Genomic DNA, 14,185 nt, shown 5'->3' with positions numbered 1-14,185 from the left:
GGGTGGCCAGGATGGGAACTGCAGCAGGCTGGGGTGACTCACCCTCTGGCCAGGCTGGAGGCTGGCCACAGCCCCCACGCGCCCCTCTGGGCTCTGCCTTACACCCAAAAATGCTGTGTCATGCTCCGTCATGTGGCTCCGGGTCATTAATACCCGAGTTCTGGGAAGCTTGGGCCGTGTTCCCGGAAGGGGTCAGCCGGTTCAGTAAACAGATTGGCTGTCTCCTCGTCTCTGCCTGAAGCTCGGGAGGCGGGAGGTGGGGGCTGGCAGCCAAGGGGACAGAGCAACAACAGTCCCTAGCCCTGTCTGAAGCTGGCACCTCCCCGGGCAGCCTGGTCCAGGCTTGACAGATGAGGAGGGAGAAGGCTCAGAGAAGGCAAGGCATTAACCAGAGGTGGCACAGCGGGGCCAGGCTTCAGAGCTGGGATTCTGGTCTCACTATCCAGAGCTCAGGCTCCTGCACTGCCCCGCCGCCCCCCTTCCCCTGTTGCCCCCATTCCTAACCAGCCCCTTCAGGGCAGTTGCTAGAGTCAGGAAAACTGGCTGGGAGGGAGTTTAGGAAGGAAGTGGGATTGAGGACAACTGGGCTGGGTCCAGTGGTGTCCTATCATGATAACAGCAGCCTGAGCACCTACTGTGAGCCTTTGTGAACACGTCTTTAATGTGCAGCCACCTTCACATGCCCCTACCCTTTTTAAGAGACCTACCAAGTGCTCCGCACTGAGCATGTGATTAGAAGCCCGACTTGAGGTCAGTGACCCACCATATGGGCGCCGTCTTTGGCCCCATTTTCGGGTGACAAGCTAAGGAAGAGAAACAGTTGCACTATTCAGGGACAGAGCGGACGCCAGAGCTGACAGATCTGGACAAAGCTTCACTTCCTGTGCCCGCTGTGCGATCCCACGGCGGTGGTTCCACCTCCCACAGCCTCAGTTTACCATCCAATAAATAGAATGGTTATAGCGCTGATAACATGGGGACCCAGCCAGGGGTTAGAACTTGAGCTTAGAGTTCAAATCTTGCTGTGTGATTCCTGGCTGTGTGGCCCTGGGCACGGTAGTTTGACTTCTCTGTCCTCTGCAACCCTGCTTCATCAGACAAGAAGGGGGAATGAGGCGGCCCTCCTCAAGCCTTCCTTGAGAGGCCAGGTCTTCTGGAGGCCCTGCATTCATATCGGACCTAAGATGGACCTGCTGGGTCGGGGTCAAGGAGCCCACACACAATGGACCACAACGAGGAGCTCGATCGTCATGCCGCAGGCTCTGCCACAGCATCCTCCTCCCCAGCCCTCACTCCATGGTGGACCACGTCCCTTCTCTGCTCAGACACTTCTAATCACCCACTACTATCCATATTCACCGTTCAACAGCCCCGGCTGGGCCCACACGGGCCTCATCTTTGGCCTCAGGAACTGGCATTGCCCAGCATGTGCAACAGCCCAACTCAGAACCAGCACCGAATCCCAACCTTCATACCATCCTCCCACGTGCCTGCTTACACCTCCAATAGGCCACAATTCTGCCTGGTTTGCATTCCACCCATTCTTCAACATGGGGATCTAGGCTCCCTCCTCCACGGAGCCCACCCGGATGCTCACACAGAAAGCAAATGCCCCAGACACCCTGCAGAACTCATCCCCTTTTTCCGTCATGATCATTCCGTATCAGCCACTCTACATGTCAACTTGAATCTCAGAGGTTGTGAAGCAGAAGGTTTAAGGTAGAAAAAGAATTATTCTAAAATCCTTAACGAAACCTATAAAGTTGAAATCACTAAATTGTTAGTTAATGCACTCAAACTTCACAATTTGACATGAGATGCCCCACCTGGGGTTTATGGAAATATTTGTGACATTTGTGAACCATCTGTCTTGGAGAACGTTCTCCGCTGGGCAAACATTCCCCTAATATCCCTGGGCTCGCCAAGAACCCCCAGTCTGTGGTAAATAAGCTGGTGACCGCAGCCAGACATTTCGGAAGCGGGCTCACTAACTTTGGCGATATGCTTCCAGCTCTGCTTTGGGTCTAGCCTAGCCTCTCTCTGCTTGCCCCTATCAGCCCCCTCTGCCCTCCCTCCACTTGGATGCCAGGCTAGGGTGTGCCCACCCCTGCTCCCACTCATGTTCCTCCAGCCCCTGGAATGCCTTCCCCTCCTTTTGTAGGAATCTAGCAGGTTCTCAGAGTTGAGTTCAAACCCTTCTTCTACCACATGCTTGCCCTGCTACCCAGACTGGACCCCGACATCCAATCGGTTGCACTCCCCGCCATCTGCAGGAAAGGAGTGGGCTGCCAGAGCAAGGTCTCCGACTCTCAGTCCTCAGGCCAGAGCTGGCCTGTGTATTAGTTTATTTTCGCAACACTTAAGAACCTGTTTGGGGCTGGCAAGATGGCTCAGGGTTGTAAAGGTGCTTGCTGCCAAGTCTGATGATCTGAGTTCAATTCCCAAGACCTGGAAGAAGAGAGCTGACTCCCACAAGCTATCCTTTGACTTCCACATATGTGCTGTGGCACAAATAAACACAAAGACACTAGAATTTTTGAGACTGGGTCATAGCTCAGCTGGTAGAGGGCTCACCTTGTATGCTCAAGGCCCTGGGTTTGTTCCCAGTACTGTAAAACCTTATTTGGCAATACACATCTGTCATCCCAGCACTTGCAATACAGAGGCAGGAGAGACAGGGATTCAAAGTCATCCTCAGCTACATGGTGAGTGGCTGAGCTAGCCTGGGGCTACATGAGATTCCAGAGAGAGAGAGAAGGGAAGGAGAATATCACCAAATGAGGATATGACGACCTCCTGGGCTTCTTGGACATCTGGAATCTGGGACAGGTTCTGTGCAATGGAAGCCTGCGGTCCATCCCTTCCACCCAAAGGGAGCCATCTGCAGTCCCCAGGACCTGAGGAGCAGCGAGCAGGAGGATGAGGGTCAGGACTTGAGACTGGGCAGGAGTCCTGGGTGTCCACTTCATAACTGCTGTGGAGACCTTTAAATGGAGTCAAAGGAGCTGCACCAGGTTCCCAGGAGCAGCCCCCACATTCCTTCACTCTGTCCCCATCCCAGGAGGGGCTAGCCTTGAATCTTCAGTTTGTAAAAAGACTGAAGAACCTCTTGTCCATTTTTAAAACACATAACACACACACACACACACACACACACACACACACACACACACACAGAGAGAGAGAGAGAGAGAGAGAGAGAGAGAGAGAGAGAGAGAACATATCCTGGTTTTCAATAATGAAGACTCTACTTTAACTCATGGAAAATTCTCTCAAACAGAACACATGTACCAAGAAATAGAAAATGTGAAAACAAGAGGAACCAGTACTGGCTGATGCTGGGACATCAGTCAAGGCTGGTGTCACCCCAGAGGTCAGAGGCTGTGGGAGGCAATCCCTCACCCTGGTGACCAGGGATGTGGGCGGATGTGGGGACGGGGGACACCCTGATGATCTAGAGTGGTGACTGACTGGGAGGTGAGGAGAGAGAACAGCTGGGCAGTGGACAAGGCCAGCTCTTCTAGAAACTTCTAAACCAGAAATGGCCAAAGAGGCCACAAAACACTGGAGTTTTGTTTGTTTGTTTTTAATTTGATTTGTTGGCCAGTATTTAAAAATCAGGACTTTTCACACATGATCTCAGACTTCTGGTTCGTCTTAATACATGGAAAAATCTGGGCAACATGCCAGGTCAGGGTGCCTCCCCCAGAGGAATCTGTCCCCCATCTCCCCACCTTGGTCATGGTGTCCCCTCACCTCCTGGGCCTGAGGTGTTGAAGTTGGCTCTCCTGATGAACCTCACTGTGGAGGATGCTCCCCGCTCTCCAGCAGCAAGGCAACAGCCAGAGCCTCCCTCAGGAGCCCATCGGGTCCCCAGGAGCTGCTGACCCTGGACCTGGGCCCCGGGTCAGGGAAGGCCCCGTTCTGTTTAGGTTTTGTGGTCTTGTGAGTAACCGAGTGGAAAAAAACAAGGTTGAAAAGATAACAATTACGACGAAATTAAATCAAATCAGGCCCGTGACTCATTTATGGAGCCGTAAAAACAGAAAACAAAAACAAGCTGGTTCTAGAGAACTGAGTGGGGCCAGGAGGTGGAGGAGAGCTCCAGAGGGATGGCTGCTGGGGAGCCACCACCGTGGGGCCAGCGGGGAGTGGGGGGATCCAGTCCACAGCTGGGGAGCCAGGCCCAGAGCGGGTTGGGGACCCTCGGAGTCGGCAGGGTTGGCCTTATCCTCCCAAGCAAGAAAACTGAGACTGGTGATGTGGGTGAGGGTGCCAGGGTGGCGCCTGTCACCACGGCCTGCCACAGGCTTCGGAAAGCCAGCATCACAACCCAGGCCTGTCCGAGAATCAGCAAAGGAGCCTCAGTAGACCAGGCCTGAGACAAGGCCTCTGTGCCCAGTGAGGATCTGATGTCCCCAGTTAGCAGTCATAGTCCCCTCTACGATGTGTTAGAAGGCACCAGGGGTCGGTGGCCGTGACCAGGCAGCTCCAGAGGAAGCTTCTGTTCCCAGAAGCCTTAGCCTTGGTCCTAGGAGCTGCCCTCAGCCTGAATGCCCCAGAGGTCATCCTGACCTGGATCTGACTGCAGGGAGCTGGGAAAGGAGGCAGCTGGGAGGGTTGACTTGGAAGAGGCTGGACTCAGGGAATTCTGGGAGGGGGTCATGGAAATCACCCCCACTACCTGGCTTTGGAGTGAGAGTTTCCCAGGGTGGGTGGGGGGCTACGTGCCTTTCATTGATCCCTTCATTCATCCTCCAGCTCTTAGTGATGACTTTCATGTGCTGTTTCTTTCAAGAGCGATAGTGAACACAATGAAGCTGGTTTGGGACATGGGCATGCAAGCAAAGCCACCAAGCCTGAGGCAGGGGTTAGAGCCATGGAGATGAATCGAGCAAGAAGGGAGTATTGGCCAGGGTGCAGAGGCTGGCCACTCAGGACATGGGGGTCCAGGCAGACAAAATAGTGCATGCAAAGGCCCTGGGGTAGAGTGTGCCCTGTGTTTCTGAAGAGCGGCCACACTGCCTGGTGGCAGAGGTGGAGCATACCCTCCCAGCACCCAGTCGGAAAGTTACTTTCCTATCTTAACTGCCAGAAGAGGAACTTGGGGTTCAGAGAGGGGAAGTGACTTGCCCAGAGTCACACAGCCAGGAAATGCCAGGCTACACAGGGGTGTGTTCATGCTGACTGGGGCCCTGTGTATATAACCAGGATGCATGGTCCAGGGGTGACTCCCAAAGAGTGTGTCACCCCGCCTGGGTCACAGCCGTGGGTGGCATGATTGTGCAATCCAGAGCCCTGTAGGGAACCAGGCCAGGGCAAAGGCTGGGCTAAAACAGCCTGGCCCCACCCTAAGCTCGGCCCTGTCTTCTCTGTCTCCCAGACCTTCCAAGATCTAGAAGTCATCCAGTCACAGGGTGACCAAGAAGCTCATTTGGACTGAGGTGTGAGTGACTGCTAGTACACACACACACACACACACACACACACACACACACACGCGCGCCTATTCCTGGCACAGAAACAACTTTGCAGCCACTGCTTTTCATCTGTCAAATAACGGGTCCACCTAGGCGGCCTCCAACAGCTGTTGTAGGTTCCTGGGTCCAGAGGGAGTCACAATTTCCTGAGGTCACTCCCAGAGGCCCCAGCCCACTCTCCCCTGCCTGACTGCACAGTCCCCACTGCACCCACATGCCACTCCTGTGACACCTCAGGCCATTGCACATCTGTCCGCTGTCTGGGGTACTCCTGCCCTCAGAGAAAAACTTAGCACCACAGTGGGAGGCAATAGAGAATAGAAGCAGAAATTCTCAACCTGTGGGTCACGACCCCTTTGCCAAACCTCTAGCTCCAGAAGTATTTACATTATGATTCCTAACAGTAGCAAAATTACTTTTATGAAGTAGCAATGAAGAGTAACTCTATAGTTGAGTGGTCACCACAACGTGAGGAATTGCATTAAAGGGTCACAGCATTAGGAAGGTTGAGAACCCCTGGAACACAGGACCGAAAGGGTTAAAAGGTGGCATTGACTGAGACCTTGGAGAGAGGAGAGCACCCCGTGACTGCACTGAGGATGTGGGCTCTGGCAAGGACACAGGTGTGCAAAGGGCCTGGGGCAGATGGACCCTCGGTTCACACATAGCAACAAGGAGGCCAGAGAAAGGTTGGTAACCACCAGGGAAGGGGGTGCTGAAGGCCTGGGCCAGGTGGAGAGTGGGGGCACAGACGAGTCCTGGATGAATCTGAAGGGTCTAGAGTGCAAGCCATCAGATATAGGGCAAGTAAGGACGGGGCCATTAACCACGAGGGAGACCTGGAGGTTGGGAGCTGCTTCAAGGCCACTGTAGTGGAGGGAAGGACTGGGGTCTGGGTGGAGGAGAGCAGTAGGAGCCCACCTGTTTGGATGAAGATAAAAACTACACCTCTTCCTCAGCCCAGTGCCAGCCCGTGTCACCATGCCACCCCATGGCACCCGGTGTCTACCCCTGAAGCAAGCACCACAGCAAGCCCCTTCTGCAGGGCCTGGGGCCAGCCCCCAGGGCCTCACAGCAGCAGGAGACATTGAGAAGGCACAGGGGTCTTGGACTGGCCCGGCAGAGCCCCCAGTGTAGGGTCCCAGGTTTCAAAGTTCCTGTTTCCCAGGTAGCAGCACAGATGAGTCCTGGGGCCACTGGGAAAGGGCCAGCGGCAACTCAGAAGCCCCAGGCAGAGGGAGAGAGACTGAGGCTAGGGAGGAGCTCACTCGCTCTCTCTCTTTCTCTGTCTCTCTTACATACACACACACACACACACACACACACACACACACACACACACACACACACTCCTGAAGTCACCCCTTCATATTCAAGGCCCCTGGGGTGGTAACATAGCAAAGCTACAATTTGAGCCTGGGTCTTTGAGACCGAGTCTGGGCCACTAAGTTGTGCTGGGTTACCCAAGGCTGTTCCTGAGGTGTGGAGGCTGAGGTGGAGTTCTGGGCTTCAGGGTTGGCCAGATTCTTGATCCAACCCCAGAGAGGCACCCCACAATACCAGCTCCATTCCCAGCCAGGTCTGTGCCTGGTCCCTGTGCATCAGGACACTTGCTCAGGAAGGGAAACTGAGACTGAGCTGGGGACCAAGTCAGGTTCTGACTCCCCACTGTCTCCCAGCCCCCCTCTTCTGGAGGAACTGGATATCCTAGCCCCAGCCTCCAGCAGATCACAGTCACCACTAACCCCTTCTCTCTTGAAATGAATGCACTGTGCTTCCCCACCCCCAACCCATCCCTGGCTAGCTGGACCCACTTGGATGCAGATTGCAGTGTGACATCAGAAATCTCTGGACCCAGGGTGATGTCAACCTGTGTAGCTTCATGAAGCTTGCTTGAGTCTGGGCTACCCTCCCCTGGGCTGGGCTGGGGAGGTCACACTCTGCTCACGAAGCTCACCTTCCCCAGGAGTCACTCATTTATTCTTTTGACATTTACAGAGCACCTACTGTGTGCCAGGCACTGTAGTAAGCTCAGGGGACACTGCAGGAAACAGAGCCAATAAAAGACCAGGCAGGCAGCCAGCAGGTGAGCCACAAAGGAGCAGTAGAGGTGGCCATCAGCCACCGGTACAGACAGGGCAGGTGGCAGAGAAGACGCAGGGTGTAGATGCTTCTCCACACTGCCATCACCTCAGCCTGCTGACTGATGCTCTCGTCACGGGATTCCTCCTGGGGTCCCTCAAGTTTATCACATAGAATCTGCCACAGTCTCAGGAGATGGGGCTCCTACTGTCCCCCAGACAAGGGCAGAGAGGCCCAGAGAGGCCAGTAAACAGACAATCATCACACAACCAGGAAAGAGCAGTCAGGAATCAGGTGGAAGAAGAGAGATAACTAATGGCAGGTGGGTGACCCGAAGCCACTCCTGGGAGGCACCAGGCAGGGCTTGGATGGGGTCAGCTGGACAGAGCTGGGATCAAAGCCTCAGCAGCCACAGGTTACAATCCTTGGGCCCCAGATAGGGTGACAGCCACACCCAGGCTCAGCACTGGCCACGCCGCCTGCTGGAACATGAAGTACTCAGACCAGAGGCTCAAAATAGAAAGCACCAAGCCTAGGGGGTGCCTGGGCTCAGGGAAGGACCAAGCCAAGTCTTGCCAGCCTGGGGCTGTGGGCTGGAGGGTCTGGTCAACTCTGGGTCAGAGCTAGATCTCTCCTGTGCCATTCTCCTTATATGGCCCCCAGGATGTCAGTGACAGTCCTGATGAAACCAGCTCTCCAGATTGCTATGTGGCCACCGACAACTTCTGAGACTCGAGATTCATTATCTGCCATGGACTCATCCAGTCCATCACTCCATCATCTCCTAAGACCATTGGAAAACAGATATTTACATTCCAATTCATAACAATAGCAAATTGATGATTAGGAAGTACAATGAAAATAATTGTATCGTTGGGGTCACCACAACATGGGGTACTGTATGAAAGGGCCTCAGCATTAGGAAAGTTGAGAACCACTCGTCAGGCTAATGGCAAGGGTGTTGGGTGGGGGAGGGGGAGGCTCCCACTCTCAGCTTCCTGGAGCTCAGCAGGAGGCCAGGTTAGCAGTCCAGCCTGAAACCTAAGACCCCCCACCCTAGCCATGAAAGCTCCACTGGGAAAATTATTAAGGACATTAGGAAACCATGAGGAATGTAAGCCTCCAGGCCCGGATGGACAGTGCCAGAGGACTCAGGTGGCCAGCACTAGACCACTGCCCTGCCCACACGTGGAATCTTTCAGCCCATTGACCAGGGTAAATGGCGTTCCCAGCCTGGAGTGGCAGGGGGGTACTTCCTGTGCCCCAGCCCAGTCCATTCTCTTTACAGAGTGGCTACCTTGTGTGTGTTATCAGCACCTCCCCAGGGCTGCAGGTACCACAGAGCCACCACATACACACACACACACACACACACACACACACACACACACTCACACACACTGCACAAGAAGAGGCTGAATTGTCCCATAGCACAGACACATCAAGCCAAGGGAAGGGAGAATGCGCCTGTGAGAGCACCAGAGTGTGGGCAGACAGCGTGCAGGACTGGAAGCTTCAGGGGGAAGCATGCATTCCCTCATTCCCATGTGTTTACAGGGCAGCAGGGCCTGGGCTGGGAGGTGGGTGTGCAGCCTAGAGCAAAACAGCCAGATCCCCCACCTGTGCCACAGGTGCATTCCAGAGGAGGGAGATGGAAGAGAACCTGGATAGACAAGGGGATAATTTCTAGAAAGTTCTAGGTAGGAGGCAAGAGGGGTTGGCCAGGGAGGACCTCTGTGAACTGTGACCTAGAACAGAGAAGTTTGTGGATCGAGCTAGGGGACCAGCATGTGCAAAGGTCCATAGTTGCAGGGATGAGGCTAGTGTGGTCACGAGGGAGGAAAGGATGATGCCAGAGGGCCTGGGGGCAGAGCTGGGGTACAGAGCCTTGCAGCCTCTGAAGTCTTTCTGCTGAGGGAGTTGGAGCCCTGGAGGATTCTGTGGAAACTCTCTGTCCCGGAAGAGCAAGAGCAGAGGCAGGAGGACCTGCCACGGGCAGCAGTGTTGGGCCAGCCTGGGCTGAGAGACCCGGGCACTTGGATGAGCTCAGTGATGGGGGCTGTGGGGAAGAACAGAAACCTGGGTGTGAGGCCGCAGGGGCAGCAATGCTGGCTCTGCAGAGGGAGCCCTGGCTGTGGGAGACGTGGAGGGTTCTTGCTGGGCACAAGGCCTTCATGGGGAAAGGGAGTCACTTGTCTCCACTGCCCTGCCATAAGCACAAGTCACTAAAGATCCCCCTGGGACAGGTGGCCTGGCTGCTGTGACCAGCGGGACAAGATGTATCTATGAAGTAAGTGGCTTGGCTGCCAGTTTAACCCCATGAGGCTGAGCAGCGCCTGTCCTCTGTCCAGGGTCCCCAGGTCCCAGGGCCAGGAGGGGATGAACACAGTCCTGTGTCTTCAAGCTGGTTTCTCTTGACCTCCGCCATGCTATCTCCTGTCCTGCTACCTGTCACTGGCCCTGTCTACTTCTCACTCCCAGAAGCCTTCACTTCCTCACCCCTCATAGGCCAGCACCTTCCATGTCCCTCCCTCTCTGGTCACCTGCTGGCTACCAAGGTCACAAGCAAGGTCAGTGGCACACAGGCTTCGAACTCAGTCTGACATGGATGCTGTGAAGCCTCCACTCTGGCTCCAATCTGCTCCTCAGCTGACCCTGACCACTGGCTGATGACAGTGTAAGCAGGAAGGTGGTGCCACCCAGAAGGGTTGAGCAGACCCCCTGTGGCAGCCTGGCTCTGTCCCCAGGCACCTCTGGGAACAGGCCTCAGGTGAGGAAGTAGAGTCATTGCCCAGGACCCCACCTTTATCAGTAGGGGCCCCTCACTCGCAGCCCAAGCCCTCAGGCAGAAGTGTTCAGGACAGTGGCAAACACTGCCCATTGGGCACCCCGTCACCCCTGGCTCCTTGGCTTCCAGAGTGGCTTCTGTCTCCCTTCTCCACATTGATCTGGCACTGCTTTGGACCCAGAAACACCAACTCCAGCTGGAAACAGAGCAGATGGGGAAACTGAGGCCTGAAGAGGACACTGTATGCCCCATGGTGGCCCCAAAGAGCACTGTGTCTTCCCCCTGACATTCCTGATGTCTAGGACAGTGTTTACCCAGGAGTACAGTAGCCTTCAGGGGTACAGCACAGCCATGATTGGTCCACATTTGGGCAGATTGCTCCACCCTGGGGCCTCAGTTTCCTCATCTGAGAAAGGGGTCGTGTTGAATGATGCTTCACAAGGCATTTGCAGAGATGGGACACTAGGGTTTGTGGTGAGGTTTGGCCTGGAACACAGGAGCCCTTCACTCACAGCTGTCAATAAGGCTGCTGGTGGTTAAGGCTCCCTGTGGCTGCCTAGCCTTAGACTTCATTTGGGACAGACTGTGGCAGGAAAGACCCCAGCCTCTTGCTCAAGGCTGCCTAAGCCTCAGGGTGATGGAGGAGTAAAAGGAGATGGGGGGCGGGGTGGGGACAAGGCCAGGCCTGTGAGATAACTGCAGGCATTGACTGTTCCCCCCTGGGGCCACTGCCTGCTCCACAAAGGGGATGCCACATCTTGCACAACACAGGAAGTGGGGCCTGGACCCCATGTCCACCCGGCTACAGACAGGACAGTCAAGGGAGGCCCCCGCCAGGCTTCCTGTGTGCTGAGCACATTGGGCAGAAAGCAGAAGTGGGTCGTGAGGTCACAGGGCAATCCCGGCAGCACCTTCCCCTCCCCGGCCAACTGTTCCGCCTGTCTGTCCTGACTCAGGGGTCCTGGGTTCAAATACCAGCTCTGTCACTTACCAGCAGCATGATTCTGAATCCCACAGCTCACACACACACACACACACACACACACACACACACACACCATGTTTAGTTTCTGTAAAAAGCTGTAGGCTGTCCCAAGCTTCCCATCTCCATTGGACATTTCAAAGCACCAGATAATTGTTACCTGCTGTGCTTGAAGATGTTAAGGTACCTGGGGGTGGGGGGTAGACTGGGGCCCTGCTGGATGAAGAGACATGAAAAGGAGACCATTGACACCCCATCCTGTTCCAGGCTCACATCAGGCATTACTAATCAATGAGGATTCAGTTTCCCAGGAGTCCCTCTGCAGCCTTAGCAAGGCTTAGAGCCACACTCCAACTGCTACCAACAGGGACAGCACAACGTCTGTAAACAGCGCATCTGCTCACTCAGGGTGACAAAGTGGATGGAGCAGGACACTGGCCCTCGGGAGGCTGGTACTAGCAGGCTGGCTGGGTCCTTCCTGGCACCACATCTACCTGTGACCAGGATACTCAGGGCCACTTCCTCAGGGCAGAAGTGGTCCATGGCAGGCAGGGGTATGGGCCACAGCGGGCTTGGGTTGGGGAAACAGCAGCTGCTCCAGGGACAGGGTCCAGGGCTGACCCTAGAGAAGCCCCAGGCTCCTTGGTAGTGCCATGGATGGTGCGCTGACCCACAGCCTGCGGTCAGTGGTGTGAAAGGAAAGCAGAAAGGAAGACAAAGCGTGGCCCCTCGCCAGCCCTGGCCACGTGCCCTGTATTGCTGGCTGTCTCCAGAGTCCAAGACACCATCATCAGCCGCCTGGACATCTGTGTTCATCTCCAGTCTGTCTCCTTGCTTTCCCTTGTCCCCACATACTGCCAGGAGGACATGGGTACAAACCCCAGTGACTGCCTCCTCCAATACTCCCCAGGTCTCCCAAGGGTCCCTTACATGTCCACCAGCTCTCTGCACTGTACCCTTGCTGGTCCCTCTACCATCGCCCACCCCACAACCTTCCAGGAAGTCACTGTGGGGTGGACTCATGTCTGAGGTGATCATGGCGTGTTGTGGGCCCAACACAGACAGCAGAGCATGGTGTTCAGGTGGTTTATGGAAGGACAGTACTTAGAAACTGTGACTCGGTGCTCCCCAAGCCACCCCTGAGGGAGGGGCCTTACGATGTTCCACTCAGGGTGCCAGATAAATAAAACACTGTGCTTTCTGGGGAGGGAGGAGCAGCAGGGGAAGTTGACACACACACAAAGCTTCTGTGTGTTCTTTGTGTGTGTGTGTCTTTTAAATTACACTTTTATTTATTTGGTGGAGGACACTGTGCACGCCACAGCAGGCATGTGCAGCTCAGAGGACAACTTGCAGGAGTCGGTTCTCTCCTCCCACTATGTGGGTCCCAGGGATTGAACTCAGGTCCCGAGGCTTGGTGGCAGGCAGTTTTCATCCACTGAGCCTTCTTGTGGGACTTTGGTTTAGTTATTTACAATAGATCTCAGCCTGACTGGCTTCAAACTCATAATTCTCCTGCCTCAGTCTTTCTAGTGTTGAGATTACAGGCCCGTGCCACCACACCTGGCCAGACACAATTTATTTCATTTTATTGTTTTATTTTGAGACAGGATCTCTCTCACAGGATAGACGAGATTGGCTGAGTTCCAGATACAACTGTGCCAAGCCAATTCAAATTTGACCAGACACAGGTGCAATTAAATATATATTATAATACATATGAAAAAGTTGGTCAACCTTGTCAGATGGAGAAACTGAGTCTGGGATCTTCCCAGGGCACCACCCATTTCCTCCCACCCAGAGAAAAAGGGAAGGAGACAATGGTCAGCCAGGAAGAGTCTGGGCTGGGAATGGGCAGGGTGGGGATGGAGAGAGGCCCTGCTTCTGTTTAACCACAGCCCTGGGCCTGTCCCAAAAGGGAAGCAAAAGCTGCTAGTCCTCATGTCCTGTACCCAGAGCGGGGCGGGGAGGGAGGGGTACCTAAGGTCTGTCTGGGGAAGCTGCAGCCACACGACCTTCCAGCTGCTCTTCCTCTGCCTGTGTCCACCACAGGATCCTTGTGAGGCCGAGGCCCCTTGTTTCCGCTTTCCCATCCATCCAGCTCTGTTCACCTCTCTGCTCTCAGCTCAGCCCTTTCCCAGCCTCCTCCCTCATGGCTGTGCACCTATCATCCTGAACTGACTGACACCCAGAGGGGCAGGAATCATCAGCTGAGCCCACTAGGTGTTTCATGAATGCTGGGTGAGAGAATGAATGAATGAATGAATGAATGAATGAATAAAGAGAAGGAACAGGATGCACAAGTCACTTCACCCCCTCCCCACAGCCCTGCCACTCTGGTGGGTGCCCTGCCTCTATAAGGCCACCTCTGTCACTCACTCATAGCCCCCAAATGCCTCCTCCCTTCCCTCTCAGCCCATCCTGCCTGGATGGAGACAGAAGAACGGGCTCCAGTCAGGGGTAACTGGAAGGTTCCAGGTGCTGTTTTGCAGATTCCTTTTGCAGATTCAGGACTCTCCTCCAACGCACATGGGACACTCCACCACCCTCAGAAAGTGCCTTGGTCCCCTGACCCACACACTTGTGTTCTGGCACAAAGTGATACTCAGATCCCTGCAGGAGCTCACTCAGGGTGGGCTGAGCCGGGAGCCGGCAGGACCCAACACCTACATCCTCAGGCCCCTGCATGCCAGGCCTGTGTGAAGGGTGTGTTGAGCCTGCTAAAGAGGCCTTTCCATCATTTGGGTTTGGTTTTGTTTGTGAGACTGTCTCTCTAGGTAGGCATAGGCTGGCCTCAAACTCATGACCATCCTCCTGTCTCACTGCTGGAATTATAGGAATGCACCACCATGC

Source organism: Onychomys torridus, chromosome 4 (genome assembly GCF_903995425.1).
Source record: "Onychomys torridus chromosome 4, mOncTor1.1, whole genome shotgun sequence".
Lineage (NCBI taxonomy): Eukaryota > Metazoa > Chordata > Mammalia > Rodentia > Cricetidae > Onychomys > Onychomys torridus.
This window is presented reverse-complemented; position numbering follows the sequence as displayed.